Genomic DNA, 10,960 nt, shown 5'->3' on the forward strand with positions numbered 1-10,960 from the left:
ATTGGCATATTAATATTCTTGTTAATATTAATATAGGCTACCATTCATTGTTCTCTCTTCTGGGTCCCAAGTCTTGGTATTTTTAGCATTTTTTTCTATAAGTGTATTGCTGAATTTCAGAGCAGGTGCTGACTTTCCCATTGCTTTCCTTTTCAATTGATTTCCAGTCCCTAAGGATGTGGACAAGAGAACATACTCTGGGACTGCAACCCACAGGAATTTATTATGTTATGCCTTGAAACTCAATCTATGGCCATTTTTGTTAAATGTTTCATGTGAACTTTGAAACATCTCATAAACACCCCTTCTCCTTCATATGTAAAAACCAGTAAAGGATGGCACTCTCAGTCAAACCATGAAACAAAAGCTGGATAAATGCCAAAAATCAAAATTTTCTTGAACCCATCCGAAGTGGGAAAGAACCACCCCAGAGGGCCCAACACATAGCCACATAGATTATTCCACCATTTAAAGAGGAATCCTTGGTCAAGAGGGAAATGGGTTCAGGACAGGATAGTAGCCAGATCTTCCCTGAGTGGTGCAGATGGGAAAGGGGGAAGGTCACCTCCAGAGCCCCGCTTGGGATCCACAGAGAAAGGATGTAGAACCAAGAAGTCCCCTCATTGGGATTTGTTACTTTCTGTTTTTCCAGATTGTTAGAAAAATGTTACGAAAATAGTTGAAGAGAAACGTTATGAAAATAGTTGAAGCTGTGCTTACTGCACAAGGAGACCAAGAAAAACCCCACAAAATCAGTTGCAAGTAAATCCCTCTGGATGGTGCCGCCAAATGTTCCTACAAGTCCAGAACAACACTTGCCAAACCAAAGAGTCTTGGCAGAACCCTGTTTCTTTGCAGAGACAGAGCTGTGTAGCTGGTCCAAAACACCATATCTCACTCAGTGACTTATTTCTCATTATGCTAACTGTTTTGCTGTAAAGTGCCAATGTTTCTGTGAATTAAGACCTACGAATAAATTTCTGAAGTTACCCTTGCATATGTGTGTAATTAGACAAGTCCTTTTGAGAAACCATATCCATTGGGATATTTTACCCTGGAATATGTGTTTTCCCTTTGTAAATTCAGAAATCAAAGAGGGCCATTAGTAAAACAGGGTCAACAATGAAATCTGACTTGCTTGTGGGGAGTGAAGAGTGAGGGGGCAAGGGGACTGACACCGGTGAATTATAGGAAGAAAGAGGAAAGGGGTGGATTGATGTGAAGATTGGAAGCAGAAGCTCACACATTTGATACAGCATTTCTGTGGGTGACTGAGTGGAAGGGGAACCTAGTGAGCAGTCGTGCTGTCATGCTGTGACTTAAGGAAACACAAACTACGGGAAAGAGCTTAACTGCCCAAACAACAAATAAGAAGTATCAATGTAGGGAAAATAGCATGAATGGGATAAAGATAGTCCAGTCAAGCATTTGATCAGCCTTCCCTGTAAGCTGGAGTTCATTTGAAAATATAAGCAAGGACCCAAACCCGGCACAGAGAAAACTACTCCTCAAAAAGTTTAAGGAACAATGCCTATTCTAGGTTCCCTCGTAATGAAATCTCACTTGTTTAGATTTGTCTGATTCTGCTCTTCTTCAGGCTAGAATCTTTTGTTTAAGAAAACCTTCATGACTGGCCTCTATGCATCATGGGGATGATGGAATGCTGTCCAGTGGAGCAGCACAAGCTCCACTCGGATCCGTGTCAGCCAGGGAGGCACCGGCAGCCGAGGAGCCACAGCCCAATGTGTGATCAGGTTTCTTGGTCTGAACTAGGAAGAGTTAGTTGTCCAGGGATGTTCAATGGGAGTTGAAGGGGAAACCTGTGATTAGATGGGTGTACTTCTTTGGTTCTTCGATGGGTTGTATGCTTTTAATGCTGTTGATGGAGGTGTATTCTGTTAGTTTTCTAGGGCCGCTGAAAAATATTCCAGAGACTGGCTGACATAAACACTACGTATTTTTTATCTCACAGTTCGGGATACCAATTGTCACCTTTTTGTAAGGAGACCAATCCTGTTGCGTAGAGTTAACCCTTATAACTTCACTGTAACCAGATGACCTGTGTAGAGACTCTCTCCAAATAAGGTCACATTCTTTTTTTTTTTTTTTTTTGTTACCAATTTGTTACAAAATTTATTACAATTTGATTACAAATTTATTACAAAAGTTATGGTTCCATATGAAGAAGAGTAAATTGTTCTTTTGTTTTTTTTTCTTTTCTTTTCTTTTTTATTATTATTATACTTTAAGTTCCAGGGTACATGTGCATAACGTGCAGGTTTGTTACATATGTATACTTGTGCCATGTTGGCGTGCTGCACCCATCAACTCGTCAGCACCCATCAACTCGTCATTTACATCAGGTATAACTCCCAATGCAATAAATAAGGTCACATTCTAAAACACTGGGGGCCAGGAGTTCTACCTGTGAATTTTAGGGAGACACAACTCCATCCATACTAGTATATCATCTGCATCCACTCAGCAGCACAAATTAACGTCCTCACATAGAAAATACATTTATTTCATCACTATATCCCCAAAGACTTAACTCACTCCAACGTCAATTCTCCAATATCTCACTTGATAAACTTCTATATCTGGAATTGGTGAGTCTCCAGGTATGACTCATGCTGAGACGGGAATTTTCTCCACCACTGCACCTCTGAAGCTAGACAAGGTATCTGCTTCTGAAAGACAGTTGTGGGACAGGTACCAGATAGGGCTTATCATACCAAAAGTAAGAAATCTGAAAAACTACCGAAGTTCATGGACCCTAAGCACTGTGGAAACCTAGTGGGAGCAAATTCCGTTACATTCTAAGGATGGAAGAGATTCTTCTTGGGCTCAATGCTCTGTCCTTGAGGCCCAATGGGGTAACAGCTTCACACCCTAAGCCCTGGGCAGCGGGGTGGGGGCTCTCCCTCCAGCCTGGGCTGCTTCAGCCCATCCCTCTGAAACCGAGGAGGTGGGACAAATGCCTGGAACTCAGGAGGTGACCTCCGTTTCTGGGACCAAGAGAGAGATGTCCCAGTCCCCTAGTAATGTGCCCCTGGTTCTTGGGGGAAGTGAAGGCCACGCCAACCTCTGATCCAACTTTGGAGTCCTACTTCCCCGTCTCGAAAATGAAGAAATGGTCACAGCTGGGTACCTCAGTCAGTCCCTTTCTTGCAGGTACAATCCAGGAACTCCAACAGCCTCCTTTCATTTCATCCCATTTTTGTCCCCGTTCAGTCCAGTCTGGCAACGTTTTTCTGGTATAAAACTCTCAAAAAATCGTTGGCTTCCCATGGAATACACATGAGTCCAGGCCATCAGACAAGAAGTTGTCTACAGATCTTCCTTGAATATCCATATCTCCCATATCTGAATTCCTAACTTCTGTGGAGATGGTTGATTGGATCCGTGAGACACATGCCTCTCCTCTTAGGCTAATGGTTTTCCAGGCACACCCTCGCACCTGTTTCCAGGGCCAGTTATCTGCATACTTCGAGTGCCTTCTGAATCATCCAATGCTGGCTCCCTTTTCCTCCGTGCTTCCTTGGCTAATTTCTCCCTCTTCTCTCCCATTTACTATACGCATCTAACAGTAACCAGTTCAAATCCTAAACACTTCACTCAGGTGGCAGTGTATTGGCCAAGACTCCCCCTGGTCCTCCTAACTTTCGCTGAAAACTCAAGTAACAAAAGGCAGATCCATAGGACATAACGCATACCAGCTCATTCGAGTGCATCCCCAGGAGCCTTTAGTGTTAATAGCCGAAGATACATGGGAAATGATCTATTTTTATGCCTGGACTCAAAGGAGTACGGACAGCTGTGTAGAAATATGATGGGACAAAAAGGCTATGATCTCATGCTAATAGATGGAGTGGGGGAAACCTGGCAAGGCCGGTCCTTCTAGACTCTGCTTGGCCTATCTGAGCACACAGTCATTCCTCCCAGATACGGGGCAGGATTCTCTCTGGAATGGGAGTCTTGTGACTTCCATTCAAACAAGATAGGTTAGATCATTTCTTCATGAACAGTTTTTACATGAAAATGTGAAAATATTACAAAATTAGAAAAAAGAGCTTCTGGTTTCTCAGGCCCATCTTCGGGAAGAGAGATTCTGGTCTCTCTGTTTAGCCCCCACAGCTGAATGGGACTGAGAGACGGGAGGACCAAGAACGTCAGAGAAAATCTTTTTCACCTGAAACTACTTCTGAACCCCTCATTTTGGAGTATAGTGCCCTGAGCTCCAACACTAGAAATCAGCTACATGTGCAAGTTCATCACTTACAATTTCTACTTTCCTCAAAGACACTCAGAACATAATACAGCCCAAACCTTTGCCACTGTAAAACTAGGATCGCCTTTTCTCATGCTTCCAATAACCTCTTCCTAGTCTCTGTCTGAAAACACACCACAAGCACCTTTAACACACATTTTGGCGATCATGATATATGTATTCTCTAAGTCTGAGATCCTTTCTCTACAACAAAGAATTCTTTCTTAGCCCTCGTTTCAGTTGCATTTGGTGTTCATATTTCCCCCTGCCGTTTCCTAAAGGCACTCTAGGCTTCTTGTGTCATGCACGTCAAAACGATTCCAGCCTGTATGCATTACCTAGTTCCAAGGCCTCTTCCAATCTTTTGGATGTTCTTTATCACATCATGCCACTGCTTGGCAACAGAATCTCTAGTAGTTTGCTAGGGCTATTCTGACAAAATAACAAAAACCTGGCAGCATAAACAGCAGAAATTTATTGTACACGTTTTGGCAGGCTGGAAGTCCAAATCAAAGCACCAGCTGGGTTGGTTCCTTCTGAGTAGTAAGAGGGAAGGAACTCTTCCAGGAATCTTTCCTTGGCTTGTAAATGGCCCACTTCTCCCCATGCCACTTCACATTTTCTTCCCTGGACACATGTCTCTGTGCCTGAATTTCCCCTTTTGGTATGCACAATGCATTCAAGTCATTTTGGTTAGAGCACACCCTAATGAATGTAATTGAACTTGAGTACCCCAGTAAAGGACCTACCTTCAAGTAGGAGAGAGATGAGGGGTCAGGAGTCTAATAGATGTATTGGGGACTGAGGGATTTTAGGTTGCACACTCCTTATGGAATTCTTATGACTGATGACCTGTCACTGTCCCCCATCACCCCGATATGGGACCGCCCAGTTGCAGGAAAACAGGCTCAGGGCTCCCACTGATTCTCAGTTATGGTGAGTTGTAAAATTACTTCGTTACACGTTACAATATAATAATAATAGGCATAAAATGCACAATAAGTGCAATGCACTTGAGTCATCCCAAAACCATCCCCCCAATGCCGTTCTGTGGAGAAATTGTCTTTCCTGAAACCGGTCACTGGCGCCAGAAAGGTTGGGGACCGCTGGTCTAGCTAGCACGTGCCGGCAAACTGCAATGCCACGAGTCATTTGTTATCTTAGCCTATGTCTGGGAACAGGGGCAATATTTGAAATTACTTCTCCTCTGAAGAGGGTATGGCATCCAGTCACTATTGAACTTCAGTACACTATTGAGAATTCTGATTGTCAATGGCCAACAGATTGAATTAACCTTCTGTGTTATATTAAAAGGAATTTTGAGATTTCTCATCCTAACCAATTGATAAAAAAAGGTTAAATATATAAAAAGACACATCATGGTGTGGCAGGTCGCCTTAAAACTTGGCTTGACAAAAGTGAAGAGCAAAAAATCTGACCAAAACAAAGATAACCTCCTGTGTCTGCTCAAACTGCCCCATGTGGGAATAACAACAAAAGCCACTCACTCCACCTTGCGCCCTTCGAGTTCAAATTCTGCACTTCTGCCTCGATGCCGTGGGTTGTTGCATTGCTGGTCAGGAAACCAGACCCTCTTCGTTGGATATTGGCGTGACGTTTGAGGAGTATCGATTTCTTATTGACCCTTTTCCCTTTCTTGGATTTCTTTTGACTTCCTGTCTTCCTTCACCTGCAATGGGGGCACATGAGACCCTTTGGCTTTCATGTGGAGATAGCTGAGAATCTAAGACCCTAGAAAATTTGGTGGGAGAAATATGTCGGATGTATCCTCTTAAAGGCTAGCAAAACTTTCTTTTCTCTTTGAGCTGTCTCTGGGGTTTGGGGCAATTCTTGTCCTGGTGAAATCTACTTTCCACCTCTTTGGAGACACCTCATGCATCCTTGGTTGTGTAATAATCTTGGTGAAACTTAACTGAAAAGGTACTTTTACTTTACAGAAAACAAAACAAACAAGAAAAGGTCAAAACCCAGACATATCAGCTGCTTGTCTTTTTCTTCTGCTTGTGAGCCATAGTGGCGTCGGCCGCTTTGGGCTCCTTGGCGCTCAGGCCTTTGTCGGAGGTCGTCTCAGAGGAAGGCTCAGCCATCTCGGAGGCAACTGCCAGTGGATGTGAGGAAAAGACAATGACGGTTGACCACCAGCGGGAGGGTCTATTGTAGTCACCGCATGGCTGACATCACGGGCCACCAACTCCACATCTGACGGAATGAATTGCCAGGCAGGGAGCCTATCAGCAAACCTCCTAGGCTCGGAGGCGATTTGATGGTCCCGTTGCTTGGGAATCACACTGGGTGTCTGTTGACCTGCTCCTGGACACTAACCTGCCGCAGAGCAAATGCCCAACACACTTTTTATATATTTTTTATTTTTTTATGGTAGGGTCTCACTTTGTCACACGGCCGGGGTGCAGTGGCGCCATCTCGGCTCACTGCAGCCTCGACCTCCTGGGTTCAAGCGATTTTCCTACCTCAGCCTCACAATAAGCTGGGACTGCAGGCATGTGTTACTGCCCCTGGCTATTTTTGTGTGTGTGTACTCTTGTATTTTTGGTAGAGTCGGGTTTCTCCATGGTGCCCAGGCTGATCTCGAACTCCAGGACTCAAGTGATCCACCTGCCTCAGACTCCATCCCACTTCTTGAGATGCTGCTGGTGGCACACACAAAGCATGTGTGTAAGAAGAGGTCCTTTACTCTCTGGGTCAAAGTGGTAGGCTCTCGAATGGTTTTCCATTGGACCTATTGCTAGCAGGGTGACCTCTCCCATTTGGTGGATCCTCCTTCTCCATGCTGCAGTGATTGCCCTTAAGTGGCATGAAGTTTATCACCATTATAGACGCTCTTTCTCCCTCCTGGGGCTCTGGCCATACATAAGCAGACACACAGAACGACAGTAAGGAGAATATGGGGAATCGGTACTTGTTAATAGGCACTTGACTAGAACCTGGTCTCAGTAGCTGAACCTCCAGATTTGGGGCCCATGAGTGTTCCGAATTCCCTCATCAACCTCCTCTTTCAGGGCTCCCCTAAAATCTGACACTCCAGTGACAATCCATCCATCTGTAGGGAGCCTACGACAGCACACATCTCAGCGTCCTAGAGAGGACAGGTTTCAGGTCACCGGAGGAATTTAGGGAGTGAGAACTGCAGGAGCGACCTTATCCCACGCTGTTTCAACAAGCCCTGTGGGCCAATGGCCATGGCCCAGGAGCCGCAGGGTCTTCATGGACTGAGCCAGTGGAGAGTGGGTCTTGGACTCCTCTGATTGCACTTTTCCATCATCCCAACGATGTGGTAGTTTTAAGTCATGAAGACGGCCATTTCTAGAGAGAAGAGACTACAACCTGGGAAAGAACAGACAGAATCAGAAATATTAGAACTAGTTACAGTAACAACTTCAGTTTCTAGGGAGCTTGGAGAGGTATTGGCTCTTGAACTGTGTGATGTACTTATGTCATCAAAAACAAATACATTCTAAGGATGGGTGACTGCTAAGATACTTATTTATTTTTTATATATTATATATATTTACATGTTTTATATATTTTTGCATTATATATATATATTTATATTTATATTTTGTATGTGTGTGTGTGTGTGTCTTTTTTGTAACGTACAATCTCACTTTGTCACCCGGGCTGCAGTGCAATGACGCCATCTCGCCTCACTGTAGCCTGGACATCCTGGGTTCAAGCGATTCTCCTACCTCAGCCCCATAAGAAGCTGAGACTGCAGGCATGTGTCACTGTGCCAGGCTAATTTTTGTGTGTCTGTGTGTGTATTTTTGTATTTTTGGTAGAGACGGGTTTCTCCATGTTGCCCTGGCTGATCTTGAACTCCTGAACTCAATGGATTCACCCACCTTGGACTCCTAAACTGGTAGGATTACAGGCACTGCGCCGGGCCCTAGATATTTAAATGACTTCCGTAATATGGGTCCTTTTGTGAAAAACAACCTGGTGGGTTTCATTTGTTGTATTAATACATCTGTTTTCCAGGTTGACAGTTATACTTTGCCACAGAAGCAGTAAATCCATTTCCTTTTAGGTTGTCTTTTCCATAAACCTCACCAGCAGATCATGAAGGCTCCCTAGGTGTCCATTTTCCTCCTGCAACCACTGAAGTGAACAATCAGATGTCCTCAACTCCCCTTGGATCTTCCACATTGAACCTCATTTCCCTCATCTCCTTCCTAAATTTCATTAGCGTCAGTCAGCTTTGAGCATCCAGGCTTCACGTCAACAGCCCGCTTCTGATGCATTTTTTAATGTTGTATAGACAAACACTGGCATTTTGAAGCAACAGAAATGAGCATGATAGAAATTAAGTGATTTGTGGAGAAATTATGGTTTTTTTCCTCTGATGTGCAGAGTTCTGTTTTGTAAAGTGTGCACATGTCTGCAGAGATCCTTTGCTTTCCAATAGTTTAAGACAAATTCAAGGCACCACCCAGAGGGATTGACTTGCAGTTGAATTGTGGTAGTTTCTCCTGGTCTGCTTAGGAAAAGAATTGTTTTTCCAAGTTGTTTCATGATACTTGTTTAATTTCCCAGAATAAAAATAAGTAATGAATATTCTGAAGTGGGTCGTTATCCTAAATCTTCACCCTCATGATCCCAAGGAGAGTCCTGAAGGTATGATGTCCCAGCAGAATTCTTGTGATTTAGGCCTTAAAAATACAGACACTTATTCCCAGTCCTCGATCAAGCATTGTGCCCTTCATGCCTGGGCTACTCAGGGATGCTTCCCCTAGTATCCTCCCTTACCCCCATTCATTTATTTGACATCACAGGAGTCTACCAAAGTCAAAGAACCTTTGTGTTTTGTCTCTCCTGAAGGGTCCTAAGCTCCTTCTGACGGGCTACAGAAAGGCGTTCATTTTTGGAGATTATTCAACGTTGATCGCGTGGTTTTGCTGACAGTGAGGTCCCTTACGGGTTTGTACATGCTACTGAATGGTGGAGTTTACAAGTTATTATAAAAGTGCAAATGAAACACTTAAGAAAATTAGCCAAATCTAAGACTTTAAAGCAAATATTCATACATTTCTGAGGATTGAAATCACAGAGTATCTTCTCTCCCTTTTGAGCTGGAAAAGGCCAAATACACACACACACACACACACACACACACACACACGCACACACACACATATACATATATATGAATATGTATGATATATATATGCATATATACGATATATATAATGAAATTACTGAACTTTCAAGTAGACTTTATAAAACATGGGTAGGGTTCACCTTATTTCTTTCCATCAGTCATCAGTGTTCTCCTGACATACTGGAAGAGGCTGGAGATACTCACATCTACAACTCAGGATTCCTATGTCCTATGGGTTCAGTTGTGTGTCCCGATGCCCCTGCCCCTGCCCCACCAAATACATGAAATGGACTCCTAACCTCTCATCTCTATTCCACTTAAAGATGCTTTCTTTACTGGGGTACTCAAGTTAAATTACATTCATTAGGGGATATCACCACTGATTTCACATAAATACAAACTACATCAGAAAATACTATAAACACTGCTATAAACGTAAACTGGAAAATCTAGAAGAAATGGATAAATTCCTGGACACATACACCCTCCCAAGTCTAAACCAAGAAGAACTCGAATCCCTGAGTGAACCAATATCAAGTTCTGAAACTGAGGCAGTAAATAATAGCCTACCAACTTAAAAAAGACCAGGATCAGGCAGATTCACAGCCAAATTCTACCAGAGGTACAAAGAGGAGCTTGTACCATTCCTTCTGAAACTATTCCAAACAATAGAAAAAGAGGGACTCCTCCCTAACTCATTTTTTGAGGCCAGTATCATCCTGATACCAAAACCTGGCAGAGACACAACAACAACAAAAATAGAAAATTTCGGACCAATACCCCTGATGAACATTGATGCCAAAATCCTCAATAAAATACTGACAAACCAAAGCCAGCAGCATATCAGAAAGCTTATTTACCACAATGAAGTCAGCTTCATGCCTGGGATGCAAGGCTGGTTTAACATACGCAAATCGATAAAAGTAATTCATCACATAAACAGAATCAATGACAAAAACACATGATTGGGCAAAAGATATGAACAGACACTTCTCAAAAGAAGACATTCATACAGCCAACAGACACATGAAAAAATGCTCATCATCACTCGCCATCAGAGAAATGCAAATCAAAACCACAATGAGATACCATCTCACACCAGTTAGAATGGCAATCATTAAAAAAATCAGGAAACAACAGGTGCTGGAGAGGATGTGGAGAAATAGGAACACTTTTACACTGTTGATGGGACTGTAAACTAGTTCAACCATTGTGGAAAACAGTGTGGTGATTCATCAAGGATCTAGAACTAGAAATACCATTTGACCCAGCCATCCCATTACTGGGGATATACCCAAAGGATTATAAGTCATGCTGCTATAAAGACACATGCACACGTATGTTTATTGCGGCACTATTCACAATAGCAAAGACTTGGAATCAGCCCAAATGTCCATCAGTGACAGACTGGATTAAGAAAATGTGGCACATATACACCATGGAATACTATGCAGCCATAAAAGAGGATGAGTTCGCGTCCTTTGTAGGGACATGGATACAGCTGGAAACCATCATTCTCAGCAAACTATCACAAGAACAGAAAACCAAATACC

The 10,960-nt window shown here is 43.1% G+C and overlaps 1 protein-coding gene across 1 annotated transcript in view; it reads left to right on the plus strand.

The window, feature by feature from the left end:
- The window catches only part of LOC139360627 (histone H2B type F-M-like), a 2,466-nt gene extending 1,486 nt beyond the window's left edge, over positions 1–980 (plus strand). The window contains exon 4 of the mRNA XM_071088430.1: positions 653–980. The gene's annotated coding sequence lies outside the window, so the exon portion shown is untranslated. The remainder of the gene's footprint in view (positions 1–652) is intronic.
- Positions 981–10,960: the final 9,980 nt, after the last annotated feature.

Source organism: Macaca nemestrina, chromosome X (genome assembly GCF_043159975.1).
Source record: "Macaca nemestrina isolate mMacNem1 chromosome X, mMacNem.hap1, whole genome shotgun sequence".
Taxonomy (NCBI): domain Eukaryota; kingdom Metazoa; phylum Chordata; class Mammalia; order Primates; family Cercopithecidae; genus Macaca; species Macaca nemestrina.